Raw genomic sequence first — 26,083 nt, forward strand, 5'->3', positions numbered from 1 at the left:
GTACTCCGACAGCTTCTGATCCCTGAGCTAGCTTGGCGAAACTACAAAGGATGGGAAAAGAGAGGGGAGTAAGCATTAAAGCTTAGCAAGTCCACATGTAAATAATATGAAATAGTGGTAAACAATTAACATGCAAAAACATGATAATATATACATAAAGAGTATTCTTTCATTCAAACCTCTTTGCTTACTCATCATATGCACATATATATACTTGCTCATTGTAAACTGATCTTTATTAAAGCATTACTCATAGGTCTAGCATACATACCTGTACTCATCGTAAGTATCCATAACCATACCTCTTTAATATGTCATTCTCAGGACTCTCATTACATTCTTTACAATACCCGTTGAACATTCAAAATATTGTTGGATACACGGAAACCTTGCACATAAGTGTCTCATATACAAACATAGCCGAAGCTACCACATAACAAGTAACACATCCATTGTAACACCCCAAACCCGACCTAGACATTATGACCGGATCCGGTGGCCACATCGATGCGTTCAAAACGTTCCATTTTACTTAGTTTGGAAAACTTAGTTGGGGTTGTAAAAGATACTTTTTAAAGCAGGTTAAGGTGAATAGAAGCTGTGCACCAGGTAGGAAACCAGGAAGAAGAGGAGGTGAGTCCGTCGGACTGCTTAAGTACCAAGCTCCCTTCGGATCCAATCCTAGACATGCACACCACCATTGCCACACCTTAACGACTCGTATAATTTTGAGAAAACGTCTGGTTATGTCTATCTTAAGAAAATGACTAAGTTTGAAAACGTTTGCTTAGCGGAAGTCTTACTTGTAATCGTGTTATTTTGAAGTCCCTTAATGTTTTTGAAAACGCGTCCTAAAGCTAACCCATTTTCCTTAGTCATCATAGTTTTTTTCATCATAGTAAAATAAAATAATAAAAGTAAAACAAAACCATAAAAATAATTAAAAGGCCTTATTACACTTAAAACCGAAAACCATAGATGAAATTAAAGGACATCCAGTTCACCAGAAAGAAACTAGGTTCGTAGAAACATGTGGCCAGTCCAAATCCCTCACAGCTCCAAGCCCACTATGCTTGAGGATTACCTGCGAGAATGAAAATAAGGGGTGAGTTTTGGAAAACTCAGTGTGTAAGTCAACCCAACCATAGCCTAAGTCAATTCAAACCACAAAGACAGAATAAGTTGGCCTCAGCCCAGAACAGATATCAGAATAAAGCCCATAGGCCCAGAACAGATCAGAACAGATATATCATGCTTATGCAGAAACCCAACCATTTCCAACCATGTGCACCCCCATACCATCCTTTCACCATGTGGGGAGACTACTCGACCCACCCAACCGCTACACGCCACAGAAATATGCAGCATGGCTGCCAGATACAGAGAATGTGACAGAGTCACCAGATACAGATATTTTGTGGCAGTGCCACCAGAACAGATAATTTGTGGCAGGGCCACCAGAACAGATAATTTGTGGCATAGCCACCAGGACGCTTCCTCCATAATATAACCCATGTCCCCATGCAACAGATATACATTCGTGGCATACATCATACAGATTTAATTCATCATGCTTTTCAGACAAAATTAACCCTAGGGGTATAAAGGTCATTTTGCATACATAGAGGTATAATGGTAATTTTTCATACATAGGGGTATTCTAGTAAATCTAACTATTTCTAAGGTTTTCATGCATATCGTAGCTATTACGTTTAGCCAAAAACACTTATCGAGTGTTCTTACCGAATTGGGCCCGTTGGCCCATTAACCCAGTTTTGGCCTATTAAGCCCAAAATATCACAACGCACGAAATCGCGCGTACTGCAGTTTTATCACTTCCGATTACCAGTAATAATTACCCATACGTCTCACGAGCATTCGCACACTCGCAAGCGCCCAAAATACCAGTTTTTCGGTATTTCAGCTTTTCGGCTTTTGCCGATCTAGCCTATGAAAGGGTGTCAGTTACACACCTGATTTGTGACGACTTGCTGACAAGATCCACGCACGAACTGCCTACAATTACGTTGCTACAACTCTTAGATTGCAAGTCACGACACTAATCTCCATAATTACTTACCCATATTCGACTCTGTCCCTAAAAGCCTTTAAAACTTTACCTTCTTGCCGAAATCCGATGGCTAGCTCCAAGTCTGATCGCTCCAAAGATCCAAGCCTTCGATCCAACCCTTGAGAAGACACAAATCATCAAAATAAATCATCGGTTAAAGACCCTTTATGCCCTATGCCCAAATCGATAGCCTCCCTAGATTTTAGGGACTTCGGCTTTTCCTAACTTGAAAAATAAGACTAGATTTGGAGTGATGAGCACTTACCACTTATTCCTTCCTACTTTCTACATAGATCTAATGCAGATTCAACCTTTAAACGATGATAAATCTTGAATCTAGAAGCTTTGAAGTTTCGGCTACAAGTCCCTAACTCTATAGTAGTTTCGGCTTTTCTAGGTGATATAGAAAAATAATGATTTGAGGCTATAACCCTGGGTAATGTTGTCGACAGATGCTAGGGGTTTAGAGGAGAGGAATGTTGGTTAAAAAGGAAAACATATTGAGGAATATGGCCTTGGAAAAACGGCACAAGAATATAGCTTTCGGGATTTTGAGATTTGAGGTTCAGCTTTAGTCTAAGAAAATTAATGGAGGAAAGTGATGTAGAGAAGGGTGGAGATGGATAAGAGGTTTGAAAGGTTCGGCTATGGAGAAAGAGAATAATAAGAAAGCAAAAATGGCTAAAGGGAGAAGGTGAGAAAAGCAGCAAACGACACAACTCCCTCCCTATTGCCGAATTTATATTGACACTTTAACCTAGCCGAATTTACCCCCTAAAGAAACCCTTGGCCGGCCACCTCTTGCTCCTCAAGAGTCCAAAATTCGGCCAACACAGCTCACCCCAATCAGCTCCTAGATTTCCTCCCTTATCTCTATCCTTATTCAATCCCCTTACCTTCTTAAACTCTTCCTGACAGACTTTTATTTCAGTTCCATCACTTCCCTTTCCTGTACATAAAAATTAATCACTTAATTTGCTATCATTGTGACTTGAACCTGGGTCCTCCCCAAGCTTCCACACGCCACTACATCCTTCCCAGTGGCGTCACATGCCACTTTACCACTTGCTTCCTTGTGATCCATTTTTCACTAATAATTCCTAAAAGCCCAATTTATCAGAACCCCTTTCTCTTATAGAATTAAATTTAATTAAAACTACCGGGTTTTATCCTAAGCTTGGGCTTTCTAGAGGCCCACCAACATGATTAATTCTACACATAACAAACAGAACACAGAATTTTAAATTTTACAACTTTTACAGAATTCCCGAAAATTGGGGCGTTACAACTCTACCCTCCTTAAAGAAATTTCGTCCTCGAATTTTACCTGATCCGAACAGATGAGGGTATTGTTGTTGCATTGCCTCCTCTGGCTCCCTAGTAGCTTCTTCTTTGCCATGGTTACGCCAAAGAACTTTCACTAATGGTACCAATTTCCTCCTCAGAACCTTAACGTTTCGATCCAATATTTGTACAGGCTCCTCCTCAAAGGTCAAATCAGCTCGCACCTCAATTTTTGCAACCGGCACGACATGAGTAGGGTCAGAACGATAACGCCTTAACATGGAGACGTGAAAAACATCATGAATCTTGTCTAGCTCTGGAGGCAATTTCAACTGATAAGCCACTGGGCCTACTCGCTTCAAAACCCGATAAGGCCCAATGAACCGCGGACTCAACTTGCCCTTCTTGCCAAAGCTTAGTATCTTCTTCCAAGGTGAAACCTTCAAGAAGACCATACGCCCACTGAGTATTCAATCTCCTTATGCTTCAGATCTGCATACGGCTTTTGCCTATCAGACGCTTCCTTTAACCGATCTCTAATTAACTTGACCTTATCCTCAGTATCTGCCACTAACTCAGGTCCAAGAACTTGTCGCTCCCCCAGTTCAGTCCAACAACTAGGTGTTCGACACCTTCGCCCATACAGTGCTTCATAAGGTGCCATTCGAATACTCGACTGATAACTATTGTTGTATGCAAACTCTGCCAAAGGCAAGTAATCCTCCCAACTACCTCGAAAATCAATAACACATCCCCTCAACATGTCTTCCAGAATCTGAATAACTCTTTCCGATTGACCATCAGTTTGGGGATGGAAAGCCGTACTAAAGTTCAATCGCGTTCCCAATGCCTCATGCAACTTTTGCCAAAACCGAGATGTGAATCTAGGATCCCGATCAGAGATAATCGAAACTGAAACTCCATGCAGTCGCACAATCTCTGCCACATACAACTTGGCTAACTTCTAAAGAGAAAAGTCTGTTCGAACAGGTATAAAATGAGCCGGCTTGGTCAACCTATCCACAATCACCCATATTGAGTCTTTCTTCGATGGTGACAAGGGTAGCCCACTCACAAAATCCATGGTTACCCTCTCCCACTTCCAAAGTGGTATTTTTACTGACTGCAATAATCCAGAAGGTAACTGATGCTCAGCTTTCACTTGCTGGCATGTCAGACATTTCCCCACAAATTCAGTTACCTCTCGCTTAAGTTCAGGCCACCAATACAATTCTCGCAAGTCATGGTACAACTTATTCTCTCCAGGATGCATGGCACAAAGTCCCCCATGAGCTTCCTTCAAAATTGACTGTCTCAAGTCAGATTCCTTCGGAACACAAATTCTTCCTCGGAAACTCAGAACCCCTTCATCATTTATCCCAAACTCAGAAGTTTCCCCTTCCTTAACTTGTTGAAAACGAGGGACCAAATACTCATCTTTCAACTGCTTTTCCTTAACCTGATCCACCCAGGTTGGCCTTACTTGCAATTCAGCCAACAGACTTCCATCATCATACAGACTTAGACGAGCAAACATTGCTCTCAGATTAGATACAGCTCTACGACTTAGAGCATCGGCTACCACATTAGCCCTGCCTGGGTGATATTCAATTGAACAATCATAATCCTTAAGCAACTCGATCCATCTCCTTTTCCTAAGGTTCAGTTCCTTCTGAGTCAGAAAATACTTAAGACTCTTATGATCTGTGTATATAATACACCTTTCTCTATACAAGTAATGTCTCCAGATTTTAAGCGCAAAGATCACTGCTGCTAACTCCAAATCATGAGTAGGATAGTTCCCTTCGCTCACCTATCACCATAACCTCATCCCCTTCCGTGGTCCTTAGCACCATTCGCTTAGCAGCACAGTCCAGAGTCGCCTTATGCTTAACAAGCCAGTCCATTCCCAGAATGATGTCAAATTCTCCGAACGACAACTCCATTAGATCGCCAGGAAAGATCCTACCTTGAGTTTCTAAGGGTACATCCTTATACAGCTTGTCTACCCTAACCGATTGACCTAAGGGACTTAGCACAGATACCCCACTCACTACCTCCTTAGAATGCACTCCCAAAGACCCAGATATGGCACACGCAACATAAGAATGAGTAGATCCAATATCCACCAAGGCGGTATACAGCATATTAGAAACTAAAAATGTACCAGTTATGACATCAGGTGCGTCGCCCTCCTCTCGACGACGAGCTGCATATACCAACGCTAGCTGTCAAGCCTCAGCATTTCCGACTCCCCTGCCAGGCGCTCCTCGACCTCGACCATTTCCATTCCCAATTCTGCCCCTACCTTGTCCACGTCATCTCGGTGGTTGTGGTCCACCTCTCATGGGTTGAACAACCCTCTGTACAGCAACCTGAGCCTGATCAGCTCTCTGTGGACAGTCCTTAACTCTGTGCTCCATAGATCCGCATCGGAAACAAGCACCAGAACATTTCCTACACTCACCCAGGTGTACCTTACCACAGTCCCCACAGATTGGCGGTTTAACCACATTCATCAGAACGGCTCGAACTGGCTCTTCCACTCTCGCCCTTTTGGCATTCTTGTTTGCTCCACCCGAAGGTCCAGAATCCCTCCGGAAATGGTTCCGATCTTTCTCATGGTTTTGCCTCTCAGTACGCTTTACCTCCTCAGCGATCTTAGATTTTTCCACCAGAATCGCGAAGTCACGCTCCCTCTGCGGAGCAATCAGCACCTTAAGGTCATCTCTGAGTCCATCCTCAAAGCGAACGCTACGCTCATACTCCGTAGCAACTATTCCCACAGCATACCTACTCAGCCTCAGAAATTCAGCCTCGTACTCAGCAACAGTTTTTCCTCCTTGGACCAGATTCAGGAATTCTTTCCTACGGGCGTCCACATAACTTGCCCCGACGTACTTTCCTTTAAAGGTTGTCTTAAACAGCTCCCAAGTAACCCTATCAGCTGGGGTTCCATCCCTCACAGTGAGCCACCACTGATAAGCCTCATCTCGCAGCAACGATACGGCCCCCTTTAGCTTCTACTCCACAGAACAGTCCAAGTCATCCATAATTCGTTCCGTGGCCTCCAACCAATATTCCGCCACATTCAGTGCTACACCAGATACGCCCCTAAAGATCTCCACTCCATTAGCCCGGAGTCGTTCAGAAATCGACCCTCGAATTCCATTGCCCGAACTTGACCCGGCAACCCTTTCCAGAACTCGAAGCATTGCATGCGACAGGGCGTCATCCCCGACACACTGATCATGAGATTCCACTTCTGTTGCCGAAGGTACCGGTGCTTCTGCCGCTAGCATATGTCCTGAAGACGAAGATCCCGCTCGAGCTCTTCCTCGGCCTCTACCTCGAGCTGCTCGCGTACTCATATCGTATAATATGATTACGAATTTTATGCATTAATTTTAGCATTCCAGTGATTATTACAGATGTTTTATGATTCAAATAGTAATTCAGAGATGGTTTTCGTAGAATCGACGTCTAACTACAGTTTCAGTCTATTAGCAAGCTTTTCTAGGGTTTCAGTAGCATCCTATCTAGAGTATTCTAGTAAAGTTTCAGTACAGACAGATAATTCAGAATATATTCAGAAAAATTCAGAATACTTACAGGCTTGGGCTGGAGATTCGGAATGCCACCTTCAAAAGTCCAGTTTTAAAAACTGATTTATTTTTTTTTGAAAATCTTTATTTTTGTAAACCCATTCCACAGCCAAGTTGTTGCAACTTGGCTCTGATACCACTAAATGTAACACCCCAAACCCGGCCTAGACGTTATGACCGGATCCGGTGTGCCACATCGATGCGTTCAAAACATTCTGTTTTACTTAGTTTGGAAAACTTAGTTGGGGTTGTAAAAGATACTTTTTAAAGCAGGTTAAGGTGAATAGAAGCTGTGCACCAGGTAGGAAACCAGGAAGAAGAGGAGGTGAGTCCGTCGGACTGCTTAAGTACCAAGCTCCCTTCGGATCCAATCCTAGACATGCACACCACCATTGCCACACCTTAACGACTCGTATAATTTTGAGAAAACCGTCTGGTTATGTCTATCTTAAGAAAATGATTAAGTTTGAAAACGTTTGCTTAGCGGAAGTCTTACTTGTAATCGTGTTATTTTGAAGTCCCTTAATGTTTTTGAAAATGCGTCCTAAAGCTAACCCATTTTCCTTAGTCATCATAGTTTTTTTCATCATAGTAAAATAATATAATAAAAGTAAAACAAAACCATAAAAATAATTAAAAGGCCTTATTACACTTAAAACCCAAAACCATAGATGAAATTAAAGGACGTCCAATTCACCAGAAAGAAACCAGGTTCGTAGAAACATGTGGCCAGTCCAAATCCCTCACAGCTCCAAGCCCACTATGGTTGAGGATTACCTGCAAGAATGAAAATAAGGGGTGAGTTTTGGAAAACTCAGTGTGTAATTCAACCCAACCATAGCCTAAGTCAGTTCAAACCACAGAGACAGAATAAGTTGGCCTCAGCCCAGAACAGATATCAGAATAAAGCCCATAGGCCCAGAACAGATCAGAACAGATATATCATGCTTATACAGAAACCCAACCATATCCAACCATGTGCACCCCCATACCATCCTTTCACCATGTGGGAGACTACTCGACCCACCCAACCGCTACACGCCACAGAAATATGCAGCATGACTACCAGATACAGAGAATGTGACAGAGTCACCAGATACAGATATTTTGTGGCAGTGCCACCAGAACAGATAATTTGTGGCAGGGCCACCAGAACAGATAATTTGTGGCATAGCCACTAGGACGCTTCCTCCATAATATAACCCATGTCCCCATGCGACAGATATACATTCATGGCATACATCATACAGATTTAATTCATCATGCTTTTCAGACAAAATTAACCCTAGGGGTATAAAGGTCATTTTGCATACATAGGGGTATTCTAGTAAATCTAACTATTTCTAAGGTTTTCATGCATATCGTAGCTATTACGTTTAGCCAAAAACACTTACCGAGCGTTCTTACCGAATTGGGCCTGTTGGCCCATTAACCCAGTTTTGGCCCTTTAAGCCCAAAATATCACAACGCACGAAATCGCGCGTACTGTAGTTTTATCACTTTCGATTACCAGTAATAATTACCCATACGTCTCACGAGCATTCACACACTCGCAAGCGCCCAAAATACCAGTTTTTCAGTATTTCAGCTTTTCGGCTTTTGCCGATCTAGCCTATGAAAGGGTGTCAGTTACACACCTGATTTGTGACGACTTGCTGACAAGATCCACGCAAGAACTTCCTATAATTACGTTGCTACAATTCTTAGATTGCAAATCACAACACTAATCTCCATAATTACTTACCCATATTCGACTCTGTCCCTAAAAGCCTTTAAAACTTTACCTTCTTGCTGAAATCCGATGGCTAGATCCAAGTCTGATCGCTCCAAAGATCCAAGCCTTCGATCCAACCCTTGAGAAGACACTAGTCATCAAAATAAATCATCGGTTAAAGACCCTTTATGCCCTATGCCCAAATCGATAGCCTCCCTCAATTTTAGGGACTTCGGCTTTTCCTAACTTGAAAAATAAGACTAGATTTGGAGTGATGAGCACTTACCACTTATTCCTTCCTGCTTTCCACGTAGATCTGATGCAGATTCAACCTTTAAACGACGGTAAAACTTGAATCTAGAAGCTTTGAAGTTTCGGCTACAAGTTCCTAACTCTATAGTAGTTTCGGCTTTTCTAGGTGATTTAGAAAATAATGATTTGAGGCTATAACCCTGGGTAATGTTGTCGATAGATGCTAGGGGTTTAGAGGAGAGGAATGTTGGTCAAAAAGGAAAACATATTGAGGAATATGGCTTTGGAAAAACGGCACAAGAATATAGCTTTCGGGATTTTGAGATTTGAGGTTCGGCTTTAGTCTAAGAAAATTAATGGAGGAAAGTGATGTAGGGTAGGGTGGAGATGGACAAGAGGTTTGAAAGGTTCGGCTATGGAGGAAGAGAATAAGAAGAAAGCAAAAATGGCTAAAGGGAGAAGGTGAGAAAAGCAGCAAACGACACAACTCCCTCCCTATTGCCGAATTTATATTGACACTTTAACCTAGCCGAATTTACCCCCTAAAGAAACCCTTGGCCGGCCACCTCTTGCTCCTCAAGAGTCCAAAATTCGGCCAACACAGCTCACCCCAATCAGCTCCTAGATTTCCTCCCTTATCTCTATCCTTATTCAATCCCCTTACCCTCTTAAACTCTTCCTGATAGACTTTTATTTCAGTTCCATCACTTCCTTTTCCTGTACATAAAAATTAATCACTTAATTTGCTGTCATTGTGACTTGAACCTGGGTCCTCCCCAAGCTTCCACACGCCACTACATCCTTCCCAGTGGCGTCACACGCCACTTTACCACTTGCTTCCTTGTGATCCATTTTCACAAATAATTCCTAAAAGCCCAATTTATCAGAACCCCTTTCTCTTATAGAATTAAATTTAATTAAAAATACCGGGTTTTATCCTAAGCTTGGGCCTTCTAGAGGCCTACCAACATGATTAATCCTACACATAACAAACAGAACACATAATTTTGAATTTTACAACTTTTACAGAATTCTCGAAAATTGGGGCGTTACATCCATAATGAACTCGGACCTCTCAACGAGCTCAGATGTTACATGAATCGCATCCACCATGAACTCGGACTTCTCAACGAGCTCGGATGCCACATATCTCACGAACCCGGACCACTCAATGAGTTCAGACTTCTTAGTTCCTAGTGACATGTCACTTGTATCCTAAACTATTCCTAAGGTTCAAACGGGATTTTTTTCTCATTTACATATAGTATCTCCATTGTACTTGCTCGTAATGTCGTAAATCACGACCATAATAACATTCATGCTTTCATAACAATCAATAAGCACATAATTCATAATTATAATAAAGCATTTATCACATTATAATAAATCATTTAAAGCATCTACCATACCATATTATTTGCATATGTACTTACCTCGGTACAAAACGGTGGTAATCGAGCCTAGTCATCGTTTACTTTATTCTTTCCTCGTTCAAGTCCCGATTCACATTTTTCTTAATCTATAATGCCAAATTTAACTTATTTATTATTCACGTTATTCAAAAGGGTCCATAAATCATACTTTTGAAATTTTACATTTTGACCCTTAAACTTTCACATATTTATGATTTAGCCCATAGGCTCGTAAAATGAAATGCATGCATTTTCTTGATTACCCAAGCTTGGTAGAACCTTTTCTATGCTCATATCAGCCTATATTTTCTTTTATTCCACATTATTATTACTCACTTTTTCACTTTTACAAACAAGCCCTTCATTTAGGTGTTTTCACTAAAAATCACCTAATAAAAGATGTTCATCATGCATCAAGCATTCATATTCCTCCATTAATCATTTAAATACAAGCATTCCACGCATGGGTCAATTTTCATACATGAAACCTAGCTCAAACTATAGCTAGAAATTGGTAGATCATGTTACCGGGACTTCAAAAATACAAACAACATTAAAAACGTGGCTAGGGAACACTTACTACTAAGCTTGGAAATGTTGAACAAAACCCTAGCTATGGTGTTTTGTGATTTTCGACAGCCAAGGAGGAAGATGGACACATTTTTGGTTTGATTTTCCCTTTTTATTCTTTTAATTACCTACTGACCAAAATGCCCTTAGGGTTTCTCTTTCCAATTTTTTCTATCCATGTCCATTTTTGTCCAAAATTTTAGAAATTGGTCAAATTTCTAATTAGAACCTTCTAATTCATAATCTAATGCAATTTCATGCTTAGAATGCAAGTTTTGTGCTTTATTCAATTTGGTCCCTAAAATGCAATTAGACATTTTATGCATAGAATTTCTTCATGAAACTTTCACACAACATGCATTCATAACATAAACCTCATAATAATCATAAAATAATTATTTCTATCTCGGATTTGTGGTCTCAAAACCACTGTTCTAACTAGGCCCTAATTCGGGATGTTTCAATAACAATCACCACATCTCAATTTACATCAATATTTATCATGAATTCATTTTTCAAAACACATGGCAACATCAACCATCTCAATATATATATTCAATTTCCTACTTATATAAACATACACATTTTTCATATAATTAAATTTAGTTCTCATGAACATCAATCAATTTAAGTCATTCCTAAAACATTTCATTATCACAAACTGTCTCACCTTATGTTCTTACCATACACAAACAAGTCAATATGCAACAATTTACAAAGTTGTTTAGATTAAAAACTACAAGCTGTAGCCTCCAGCTATTTGTCGATAAATTTCTCTTTTCCTTACTTGCATCACAATACACTATTTTTCCATCCTAAATAGTTTACTCCTTTATCACGAAAATCAACAGTTTAGTCCTTCATACCATTAATCTATTGCCACCTGGTCAATATCTAATTTACATATAAATATTTCATATTTTTCGATTTCATCCTTTTGATATCAAAACAATATATAATAACAATTCGATTATAAAATAAAACAATATAACAAAAATATATCTTCAATTAATAAAGTAAGTACTAGATGAACTTACCTAATTGGGTTAGCAAACAAATTGAAGCTTTAGGGATTAATCGTCAATTTTGGCTTTTTTGTGATTATCTTCTGATTAGCTTAAATCTCAATCAATCGAACGGTTAAAGCTTGAAAGCTCAACACCTATTTCTTTCTTTAAGCTATGACCATGGGAAAATGATGAAGAGAAAATGAATTGGCTTTCTCTCTTTCTTCCCACTAATATGTTTGTTTTATTATTTTTTTAAACATATAATAATCATTATATTAATAATATTTTAACACATAAAAACTTTAAAATAAGACACTAACCGTCCATTACCTAAATAAAGTGATCTAATTATCCCTTAGACCATTGAACAAAATTTTAATTAAGCCATTTTAGCTAATAAAAATCATAGTAATCAACTTTTACAATTATTACGATTTAACCATTTTTCCTTAATTAACAATCCAAACAATAAATTTCTGAATCAAATTTCAATTTACCTACATAAAAAATCCGTAAATATTTAATAATAATATTTACATACTTAATTTACAGAAATGAGGTCCCGGTACCTCATTTTCCAAAACCACTTGACTTTTAGCTAATTGTCTAATTATGAAAACTTACTAGATCAAAATTTAATAAAACACTATAATCAACTTGTAAATATTAATAAATAATATTTACGAACTTGATCATTGGAGAACGGGGTTCCAAAACCACCATTTTTGGCACCATTGGAAACTAAGCCGTTACACTAAATTTTCCCAAATTACATACCATTACGATAGTTACTTAATAAGTGTTAATCCACGACCTTGTTATAAGTGTGTTACCACAATAGGATATCATTAATTTGTTCTCTTAGTATGATCATATTTTATCTCATGATAACCATTACATCTTCCTTCATGAAAAGTCAATTACTATGAACTAGCAATCAAGTCGTTTATCACAAAGACAAATGACCCGTGGTCATGTTTACTTTTCGTCTATCATGTGAAGCCAATGAGAGAATATCGTTTACCCATTAGTTGGTCTATGAATTCCACTATTGTAAATGATGATACATGCTGTAGAAGTCGTATGCCTAACGCATCAACTTTCGATTCCTTATCTATTTGAGCTCATGCTTTTACTTACATCAAAATATACGAGCCACCTATATAAGTCCGTCATCCGCTCAGGATTAAGGTGTGTCACACTATGAATGTCACAAGTGAATAAATCCATAAATGGATGCTTGAGTCTTGTTCAATGAAGTGTCAGTCTAGTTAATCACATCTACGTCTCTATCTTCTATCTTCTATCTTCTAGGAGTCATTCACTTTGATGCTCAAGAAAAAGTGCCTTCCCAATTGGAGTTGATAGACAACTTATTAGTCTTTCAATTGATTTTCTCATTTTTTATTAAGCCGAGGTCATGTTTAAGATTCATCTACTAATACAAGTTGTCTTTTCGTATAACGATCTGACCACGTAATACTACTTAGTATTAGTTAAATGTTAGATAACTAGTGAGCCAAATTTTGCTTCCATTTTGCTTTGCCTACAAAAATATCAAAGACAATATACAAAGGGTATTAATGTAATTAATGGATATTTTATTAAACCAATTTGTTCAAAAAATATAAGTATACTTAGACGAAAATACTACACTAAGGGAATTAGATCCCAATAATAGGAACCTAATTGAATTAAATGAAAGCTATTGAAAAATTATGCTAAAGATTGGAAGCTTGAGGTCCCTAGTGCATATATATATTCAAATTTATATTCAATCAGAAGAATTGAAAGATATGAAGCTTTTCGATATTAGGGTTTAGAGGGACGAAAATGAATAGATTGCATTTTATGATTTTTTTAATATATTTCTATGTTTTTTGTGAAACTAATATCACGTCCATAATCGGATTTATCATACATACTTAAGAGGATTCCAGGATGTTGATAGATAAGGAAAATGTAACACCCTAAAAATATCAATGTCACCAATAGTACTATAGCAAAAGATAAATAGCAAAATTTCCCTAAAAACAAGAGTTTATTAATTGAATAATGATAGTAAAGTCAAAATTCAACATTGGAAACGAAAGTATGACTTTTAGTAAAGATTAAACTGAAAATTTGTGAAAGTGTAACACCTCAAACTCAGCCTAGACGTTATGATCACGTTTGGAGATACATTAGCTCATTAAAGAACTTTTGATCTTGTCTAATTCAATGTGTGTTTCAAAAGTATAAATTTTGGCAAAACTCTTACATATATTTAGAAAAATCTTATGTTCAAAACACTTATTTTATACTAAAATCACTTAATCACTTAATTAGTTTTGTAGTGAAAATTTCAGAGTTTTAATTTTGAAAATCAAGTGCTAATTTGGTAAATCGTATGATTTTGCAGTTTTATTGTAAAAATACCAAAAATCGAAAAATAAAACAAAAACCAAAACCAAGTCCAAAAATACCCTCACAGTCCAAAAAGTCCACAAAAGTTAAGAAAAATGTAGATCATGTTATTTAATTAACTGAGAAACAATTTGAGCTCCCAAACATCGTCCGATCCTAAACTCAATAATTACCTGAAAAGTTAGAGTTAAAGAAAAGAAGTGAGCTATAAAGCTTAGGGTATAACTAAACTCAAACAAAGAACACAAATAATACATTATACAAATCAGAGTATCACAGAGAATTTCATAACAATCAATTGAACAGAACTAAGAATGCATGATTATGTCAATGCAGTATTTTTCAGAAAAACATAATGCATATGTTTCAAAAAAATTCCTACCCAACTCCGTTACATGCCAAAATTGAGTTCCCCAGAACTCGTCCAACCAAAACATACCAACAGATAATTGTGCTAAATGCCACCAGTGTAACACCCCTAACCCGTATCTGTCACCTGAATAGGGTTATGGGAATGCTATAGCAAGTTAACATAAATAAACAAGTAAAATCATGATCATTTCAATATAATTTCCCAAATACCATAAAGTAATTAAATTAAAATAATATCTTATAATTACGAGGCTTAAATCGAGCTTTAGGGACAAAAAATTAATCTTAAAACCCTCAGGGACTAATTTGAAATAAATTAGGAAATTTAGGGAAAATATGAAAATTTTAAAAAATAGAGGACACGCAACCGTGTGGCCAGGCAGTGTAACTTTTGAATTTGAGACACGCGGCCGTGTCCCAGCCCATGTCTTTGCCCGTGTGCTATACCGTGTAACTTTCTGACTTGTGACACATGACCATGTCGCAAGCCGTGTGCTAGGCCATGTAACACATTGACTTAATACACACGACCGTGTGGTAGCCCGTGTCCCAGGACTTGTGCACCTAAATGAACCTTTAACATCAAGTTTACCATTTCAAGATTTCTTAGACCCTAAGCAATCCATTTGCCAGCCATTTAACCCATTCAAAATGCCATTAAACATGCTTAAAACATGTTAATTCAACCATCTTAAGTGCCAATCCAATGTACTCTCATTTGTACCACAAGTATACACACTTATACAATAATCTAAATCATCATTCAAACATGCCAATTCACACAACTTAACTGCTAACCATTATGCCTATCATAGGCACCTTAAATCACAACAATTCAAAAGAAACCTTTTAGTCATTCATTTACTACAAGTTAAAATCAAAACCATCTTCCACCATTCATAATTCATAACAAGTCATTAACTAGACATTTACCAAATAAACATCAAGATCATTATAGTGATGTTCATGTTATCAACATGCACTTAGGCTCACTTTTTATATATTTACATACTAAAACAAAAATAATGACAAAACAAGCCTATTACATGCCATATAATCCAAAAAAAAGGTTCAAAAACTATCGAAAACAGATGGATAGTGTGACTTGAGTGCTGATCCAATCGTCCAACCTTATAAAGTATCTACAAGAAACAAAAATTAACACAACAAAAATTAACACAAGTAAGCTTATTGAAGCTTAGTAAGTTCGTCGTACAGAACTGATGAATCTTACTAAAGTTAATATAACAATTCTATAAAAAAAGAATTCAACAACAAGTGTTTCCCGTCATCCACAATATTAAATTGGTGAATTACATAATTCAATTCAAAGCTAAAATAATAATCTCTGGGAAAAACATATATGTCCTCAACCGGTTAATTCAATATGTCAAATACATGTCATGCCTTTGAAAACCATTAAATAAGTTATAATACAACAATTTACGACATGATGAATGACTTACAGCTACGAGTACACAAGTAAACCAATTGAAACACGACAATCGCTCATAAGAATGAATCCACCTGATAATACTCCAAACACTCATAAAAGCTAATCCAATTGATAACATGGCACGACACAAAGTGCCTAGCTATAGGCTATACATCCGCCCTCATAACACGTTAGATCAAGGGAGTGTAACACGAGGGTCCGTAATATATGTTGGACCTCGGTATACTCAGGAATATATATAGCACACTGCATCAATCTCCACTCCAATCCCACATAACATGCCGTCATTCAGTTGTACTCTATCTTGTGTTCATCCGGCCCAAGTACCGAAATTCAATAACATTTTTCCAACAACTTTATATCATTAATTAAAAAATTAATGTAAACTATTTCATACCATATCATCATACAATTCATATTAATATTAAATTATAAACTGAACGAACTTACTTGGACTAAATTGTAATAGTTGGAAAAGTTTAGGGACTATTCTGCTTTTTTCCTTTCCACGTAAATATACAAGGTCTTGATCTAAAACGTAAAATTTTCCCATTATTAGCTTATATTTATATGTCAATTTAATTCTTCATTTCATACCGTTTTATTTTTTTGAAATTACACAGTTGCCCCTAACTTTTACAACTTTTACAATTTAGTCCCTTAACCCGAAAATCATCAAATAAACCATTTTCTCAAGTCAAAATTTACAGTTGAATATTCAAGGCTTCTAAACAGTCCACAAAACACCTCTTATTCACAAATAAACCATGTGATTTTAACATTTCTAACAATTTAATCCTTTAATCAAAAACTAACTTAAATCACTATACAAAACAACCAAAAATCACAATCAAAGTGTCAAACAAATAATTATCATAAAAAAAAACCAAGATTCATCAATGGAATGTAACACCCCTAGCCCGTGTCCATCGTCGGACTAAGGTTAAGAAGTATTACTGAATATATCACAGTTCTTACTAACATGCATTACATTTTATAATTCAATTTTTATTATTTCATATCAATGCTCAGAATAATATTACCTAATGTCAAATCTTAAATTTCATATCATTCATATGATATCATAGTTAAAACATAAGTCAGCATATATTAAGAACATATTATATGTATAAAACATTATAAATCATCCACTTCTTTAATGATATTCGAATGCCTAAGAAAAAAGAAAAACAAACATTTCATTTCACATTTGTGCACGAGCATATATGTATATATAGTCATTTAAGTTATTTCATATGGTATTATCAAACAACATATGCGGCTTTAACAATTTCATTTTCTTTAAAAAATGAAAATCAAAGATATTTCATACAACAATATAAACTTTATACATGTTTATCTAAATCAAAATTTGAGTCATTATCGAGCATTGACAACTAAACATAATAAGCCCCATCCAAACATATCAACAACTATTTTTACTCCATTCAAATCAAGTTAATATATTCAACACCATTTATTTCTATATATATATCATAGGATATGATATAAATATATATATCAATCCATTTATCAAATGCACTATACAATTATACAGGTAAATGCCGAAATACAAGTTGGTTGTAACTACCTCCTATATATTATCATTTTTACAACCAAAATTACTAATACATTATTATAACATTTTTTTTATACTTACTCATATTATAAATCATACTACACAAAAAATAAGACATTAACCCCCAAATAGGCATTTAATCAAAATACGAATCTCACATGTCATGTAATAACCACATCAAACAAAATTATATCATGTTCGAGTTTAACTAAACAACCTGTAATACCAAGTCACATATAATACATTGACCAAATACAACCACCACATTTATATATACTTTATCCTATACATACCTTAACCGAATCAACCATATATATAAATTAATCCAAAATCATTAACCATTCCTAAAACATAAAACTCCTTCCACGAACACCATTCATGCATAGCACATAATACTATAACCAAAACGAATTTTAACCACAACCAAGCAAAACAGAATTCAAGATATCGGTTAAGCCATTTTCGCATGGCCTTTATACAAAACTAAGGTTCATCATTTAAAACATATTCCAACCTATACATGCCATAGTATGAGTTTAACTTATAAAGGTACCGAAATGATTGGATAGTGTGATGATCTTGCTGACGACCCTACGAGCTTGTAACTTGATTTAAAATATATAAAACAGAAACACATATAAACACAAAGTAAGCTTTTGATAGCTTAATAAGTCATAAGAAAATATACAACACAATAACAATATCAATTGGATTAAACCAAGACAAGTTATAATATTATGACACAATTTAAATCCAAGCATATAAAGTTCATATTACATATATATTCGTTCTTAAATATCACTTAGGCCAAATGCTCTTATAACCAAATTATCATTATTACCATTTAACTTCCACAACCAAATAATCATTACAAACCTAGTTCACATATCATAAAAACATAAGTTCATGTGCCACAACATAGTTTCATATACACATATTAAATAAGTGGTCGAATATACAAAACCACACATACATATAATTAAACTCATTCAATATTTTTCACAAGGTCAAATATACTTACGACATTTTAAATAGTAACAAGCTAATTCATACCTATTTATTTAGCTCGTTTACACACTCAAACATAACTTATCTTTGCCCAATGAACCATTCAGAATTGGGTAGGACACTCGGATAATCACACATATATCATACAATGCCAATGTCCCAGATGTGGTCTAACATGTAATCACATATCGATGCCACTATCCCAGACATCTTACTCACACACATATATCAGAATCACATGTCGATGCTATGGTCTTACTCGCACACATATATCAGAATTCTATGTCATGACATATTTATCCTAACTATTCCAAAGGTTCATACGGGGCTTTCGGACGTCGTAACTCGGTTGAAACGAATGCTTGAACATGGTTACCAAGCCTATACACATTTGGCAATAACAAGTATAAATTAATACATTACTTACCAGCATATATAATTAGCATTTAACTACAACTAGGCATGTCTATTTGCTTATAAACTTACCTCGAACGATACAGAACGGAACAAGGCAGCTAGTCGACAACTTTCGTTTCCCCCCGATCCAAATTCGATTTCTTTGGTTCTTAATCTAAACATATTCAAATTAAGCTCGTTCAAATATATTTTCTTTCAATTTAGTCCAAAAACATATAAATGGGCAAATTACCATTTTACTGTTGACATTTACACTTTTTTACAATTTAGTCCCTATTGCACAAAACACAAAATATGCAAAATTTCCTTATACCCATGTTTGGCCAAATATTCCTAGTGTTCATTCAAGTCCATATGTTTCATTTATTTCACATTTTAGTCCCTTAAATTATTATTTTTGTAATTTAGTCCTAATTACTCAAAATCATCAAAAACTCCAATACAAAACATGTTAATATAAAACATATCTTTCATTTTTCATCATCAAACAACAAAAATCACAAACTCTCATCAATGGCATAACCCAAAATATTCATCAAAATCAAAAATTAAAGCATGGGTCTTGAAGATTACTCAGCAACGATCTCAAAAACGTAAAATGAACCTTGAATTAAGCTCAACAATGACTGAATACCTAGCTTCATATTGTTTTCTTTGTTCTTTTATTTCAGCAATGTAAAGGAAATATGAATTTGGTTTTATTATTTTATGTTTTATGATATAATATAACTTAAGATTTGATTTACCTATTTACCATTTATAATAAAATAACTAAATCACATTTAACAAGGATTCAATCGTCCATTACCTACCCAAATGGGTTATTTACAACATAAAAGCTCCTACTTAGAAAGCCATTAACAATTCAACCCTTATGCTTTTAACTATCAAGTTTTCAATTCACGCGACTAAGTCCTTTTTACTTAATCGAACACTAAAATGATAAACTTAAATCATGAAAATTTCATAGATATAAATTCAAACATAATAAACACATAAAATAATTTTTAAATATTTTTCTAACTCAGATTCGTGGTCTCGAAACAACCATTCCGATTAGGGTCTAAATCGGGTTGTTACATGGAAACTTCTAAAATTTTTAATAGATTCAAAAACAAAAATGCAGGTTAGCTGGACCTAGTTGTAAAAATATTAAAAACATAAAAATTACAATAAACATGTATTAATTTAACACCCCACACCTACACCCTACGCCAGGACAAAATTTGAGGTGTTACCTAACTCGGTCACATACAAACACACGTTCTTAGTCATCAAAATTTAGTCAAATTTAAAACCTTTCCGGTTCTTTATCAAGAACTTCATAACAAAGGCCTACAAGGTTCCATCCGTCATTTAAAACCATTCTGGAATGGTTCGGATCTTCCCACAAACTCTGAAAAATATTACTAGATATAGGGGCACACGCCCATGTGGGAGGGGCAACACGGCCGTGTGACCAATTCGACATGGTCATGCTGTTGAACCATATGGCTCACACGGCCGGACCACATGCCCATGGGGCATACCGTGTGTCATACACGGCCTAGACACATGCCCGTGTGTCTACCTGTGTGGACAATGAGGCTATTTACCAAGCCTCTTTGCCACCCTACTTACACAACCTACACATTAGCAACCAAAACCAATACAAGGCTATCTCATGCAAGCAAATCAACCACAAAAATAACATTCCATGTGCATTTTACTCATATATGAAGATAACATCCTTGTATATAAATCAAAATGGATATTAGCCATAATTTGAGGCTTAGTACAAAGTGAGAGACTTATCCCAAGCCAACACTTTTTGCCAAATTAATAATAACCCAAAACACAAGCCTAATTCCCTATACATGCCATATTCAAAAATCTAAATCAAATTATACCAAATGCTTCGATTGATAGTGTGATCGATATCTCTAACTTCCGTTGATCCCTAAGGTAGATAGGCGGCTCTATAAGAAATGAAAAAGGAGAGGGAGTAAGCATAAAGCTTAGTAAATTGTACATAAATGAATATACAACATATCTTTACCATTCATCAACAAGCTCATAACATACAATTGCACATAAGCAAGACTTACTCATCAATATTCAGTACACATCGTATATCATAAAATGGGCTCATATTCTATATATATACCAAACAGGTACCTGTACCACTCACAACACAGTTATACTTTCCTCGTTAACTTGAAATCATAACTTTCACCGTTGAACCATTTGGAACACTATCAGATATTCATTAAGCCTCAAACATGGGGTAAGGTGCCGATGCCATGTCCCAGACATGGTCTTACATTGACACATCTCGTAGCTGATGCATGTCCCAGACATGTCTTACATTGACTTACATTTCGAGGCCGATGCATGTCCCAAACATGTCTTACACTAGCATTCATCTCAATGCCAATGCCATGTCCCAAACATGGTCTTACACTGGTTCTCATAATTTGGCCGATGCATGTCCCAAACATGTCTTACACTAGCTCACACAAGTGACCCAAACATCATGGCATGAATATCCGATTTATTTCCTATGGTTCAATTGGGAATTCTACTATCTCTATTTTCATCACATTTTCTCATTTTCACAATCAAGCAATTTATGCTATAATAATTTCAATACAATTTAAATACATATATTATTAATGTAGATGTTCTATTTACATGCAACTTACCTCGAATTACAAAATGTGGCGACTAGTCGATTTAGTCGATTTGCTTGGCTTTCCCCTAGTCTAGACTCGGATTCGGTATTTCTTGGTCTATAATAAAAAAAATGCACTTATTTGATCACTAAATAAAATCAAGCAATCGAAATTTCATATCTTTGGTAAAATAACCATTTTTCCCTTAGACTTTGGCAAAATGACCATTTTACCCCTAGGCTCAGAAATCAATTTTTATGGAATTTCTTCATATATTAAGCCTAGCCGAACCCTTTTTACTCTTACAGCAACTTGTAATTCTCACTATTTCACATAGTTAACATATATTTTACAACTTATGCAATATAGTCCTTTTTAGGTGTTTTCATGTTAAAACCTTTCACAAAAGTTATTCATAACACACCGAAGACTTATTTTCTTCCATAAAAACTCAACAAAATTACAAATCCTTTCATGGAAAAACCCTACACTCTTGATCATTTTGCAAAATAGTACCCTCATTTGAAAGCTCATGCTTCAAGGGTCTCAAAAGTACAAAAATATTTAAGAAAAGCCATTAAAATCACTTACTTGCGAAGGCTTAAAGTTGCTAAAATTTTCAAGCTTTCAAAACTCTTCTCTTGGCTGATATTTTTGGTTAAGAAGAAAGAATAGGTGAAAAAATGATGAAAGCTAGGCACTTAGGGTATTATTTTATCACCTAATATGTCATCAATTACCTAACACTTTGACCATTTACTCTTCTTTGTCTCATGCTCGGCCAAGCTCTTTTAAAAGGGTGTAATTTCCCTTTAAAGACCCCAAATTTTATTCTCTAGTTATTAGACACTTTTAGCTATCAAATTAGGACTTTTGTACTTTATGCGATTTAGTCCTTTTTCGCAATTAAGCTCACAAACGCTAAAATTACTTCACCAAATTTTTCATGCACTCTTAAAAATATGCTATAATATCAAAATAATAATAAAATATTTCTCTGACTTCAAATTTGTGGTCTCGAGACCACTATTACGACTAAGCCCTAAATTGAGTTGTTGCATTTCTCCCCTTTAGGGATTTTCATCCCCAAAAATCTTACCAGCGAATAAGTTTGGGTACTGATCTCTCATAGTCTCCTCGGATTCCCACTTGACTCCATCTCTAGTGCGATACTCTTATTTCTTAACTGTTTGGCTTCCCGAGCCAATATTTTGACCGGCTTTTTGCCATAAGTCATGTTTGGAAGAATCTCAACCTCTGTTGGCACAATCACATGCAAAGGGTCTGATCTATATCGGCATAGCATGGACACATGAAATACGTCGTGAATCTTTTCCAACTCTGGTGGCAAAGCCAATCGATAGGCAACCGGTCCTACTCTCTCGATAACCTCATAAGGTCCTATGAAGCGAGGACTCAACTTGCCTGTTCTACCAAATCTGAGGACTTTCCTCCAAGAGGATAATTTCAAAAATACCTTATTGCCGACTTGAAACTCAATTTCCTTTCGCTTCAAATCCGTGTTGGATTTCTGTCTATCTGATGCGGCCTTCAAGAAGTCACGAATCACTTTTACTTTCTCTTCAGTCTCTTTGATTAAATCGACCTCGTGAATTTGACTCTCTCTGAGCTTAGTCCAATATAAGGGCGTTTGACACTTTCGCCTAGAGAAAGCCTCACAAGGCGCCATTTTCAGACTTGTCTGATAACTGTTGTTGTAGGCGAATTCAACCAATGGCAAGTACCTTTCCCAACTACATTGAAACTTGAGAACACAACACCATAACATGTCTTCTAAAATCTGAATCACTCTTTCCGACTGGCCGTCGGTTTGCGAGTGAAACGCCGTGCTAAAACTCAACTTTGTTCCCAATGCCTCTTGTAATTTTTTCAAAACCTCGAGGTAAATCTCAGGTCCCTATCTAAAATAATCAATAAGTGCACCCCATGTAGTCTCACAATCTCAAAAATGTACAATTCAACCAATCTCTCAAGGAGTAGTTGGTACGTACTGGTATAAAATGTGCCAAATTTGTTAGCCTATCCACAACAACCCAAATAACATCCTTTCTCTTCGAGGTTACCGACAAACCCATTACAAAATCCATAGTTATCCGATCCCACTTCCACTCAAGGACCATGATGGACTGAAGTAGACCTGAAGGTACTTGGTGTTCAGCCTTCACTTGCTGACAAACAAGACACTTGGAAATGAACTCTGAAATATCTGTTTTCATCCCCGACCACTAATACATTTTTTTCAAGTCGTTGTACATTTTCATACTACCCGAGTGGCCGGACAAACACCCACTATGTGCCTCGTCTAAAATCTTCTGAAAAAACTCGTTGTTCTTGGGTACACAAATTCTATCTTTGAACATCAAACACCCATCGACACCAACACAAAACTTGGATTTACTTTCCGTCTCACACTGAGCCATCTTAGCTTACAACTCATTATCACCTTCCTGAGCTTCACGGACCTCTTGTAGAAATGTCGGTCTAGCTCTCAACTCTGATAGGACCGAACCATTGCTAGACATAGACAACTGAGTATTCATGGCTCTTAAACCGAACAATGACTTTCTACTCAAAGCGTCAGCGACTACCTTTGCCTTTCCCGGATGGTAGTCAATAATCAACTCATAATCCTTTATTACCTCTAACCATCGTTGTTGCTGCAAATTTAACTCCTTTTGAGTCATCAAGTACTTAAGACCCTTGTGATCGGTGAATACTCGGCCTTTCTCTCCATACAAATGGTGCCTCCAAATCTTCAATGCAAACACGATGGCAGTCAACTCTAAATCATGCGTCGGGTAATTTTTCTCATGTGGCTTTAGTTGTCTTAAGGCATAGGCTATAACCTTGCCTTCTTGCATAAGCACACACCCCAAACCATTCAATGAGGCATCACTATATATCACAAATTCCTTACCCGACTCTGGTTGCACTAACACTAGGGCTTCGATCAATAAAGCTTTTAATTGCTCGAAACTCTGTTGGCACTTTTCTGTCCATTCAAACTTAACCTCTTTTTACAGCAGTCTTGTCATCGGGGTAGCTATCATAGAGAATCTGTTTACAAACCGCCTATAGTATTCGGCCAAACCCAAAAAAGGTTCAGACCTTTGTCACATTCTTTGGCGGTTTCCATTCAACAATAGCTGAGATTTTGCTTGGGTCAACTCTAATCCCGTCACCCGACACAATGTGTCCTAAAAATCCAACCTCTTTAAGCCAGAATTCGCTCTTACTGAACTTGGCGTACAATTGTTTGTCTTTCAGGGTCTGTAATACAGTCCTCAAATGCTTTGCGTGCTGAGTCTCATCATGCCAGTAAATTAGTATGTCGTCGATAAAGACCACCGCGAACTTATCCAAATACGATCGAAAAATACTGTTCATCAAATCCATAAACACCGCTGGGGCATTAGTCAAACCAAAGGGCATGACGAGGAACTCATAGTGCCCATATCTCGTCTGAAACGTAGTCTTCGGTACTCTTGCTCTTTAACCCTTAACTGATAATAGCCAGATCTCAAATCAATCTTGGAGAACACTGTGGCTCCTTTCAATTGATCAAACAAATCATCGATCCTTGGTAGAGGATACTTATTCTTTATCGTCATATTGTTCAGTTGGCGATAGTAAATACATACATCGAACTATCTTTCTTCTTCACAAATAACACTGGTGAGCCCCACGGTGAAAAACTAGGTCTCGCGAATCCTTTATCCATCAATTCTTGAAGCTGAGCCTTTAACTCCTTTAATTCGGTCAGAGCCATCCTATACAGAGTAATAGAAATGGGTGCCGTGCCCGGTATCAACTCGATTCCAAAATTGACTTCCCTCACTGGAGGCAGTTTGGGTAACTCTTCTGAAAACACATCTATAAACTCACAAAAGCGAGATAAGCCTCATATCCTTTCCTCAAATATTTCTCAGCAATCAACGACGATATTATCAGTGGAAAATTATTCGATTCATCTGGCCCAACTCGAAGAATATTCCCGCATTCACATTTTAGCTCAATAACTTTTCTCTCATAGTCCACTACAACACTATGAGAAGTCAACCAATCCATCCCAAGGATTACACTGAATTCATTAAATGACAACAACATCAAGTTGGCCGAAAAATAATGACCCCTAATTCTTAAAGGACAATTTCTACACACTTGGTCTACTAGCACATATCTACACAAGGGGCTGAACACTTTTATCACAAATTTTGTGGGCTCTACTAACATGTTCATACGGGATATTAAT

Source organism: Gossypium hirsutum, chromosome A08 (assembly GCF_007990345.1).
Source record: "Gossypium hirsutum isolate 1008001.06 chromosome A08, Gossypium_hirsutum_v2.1, whole genome shotgun sequence".
In the NCBI taxonomy this organism is placed as follows: Eukaryota; Viridiplantae; Streptophyta; class Magnoliopsida; order Malvales; family Malvaceae; genus Gossypium; species Gossypium hirsutum.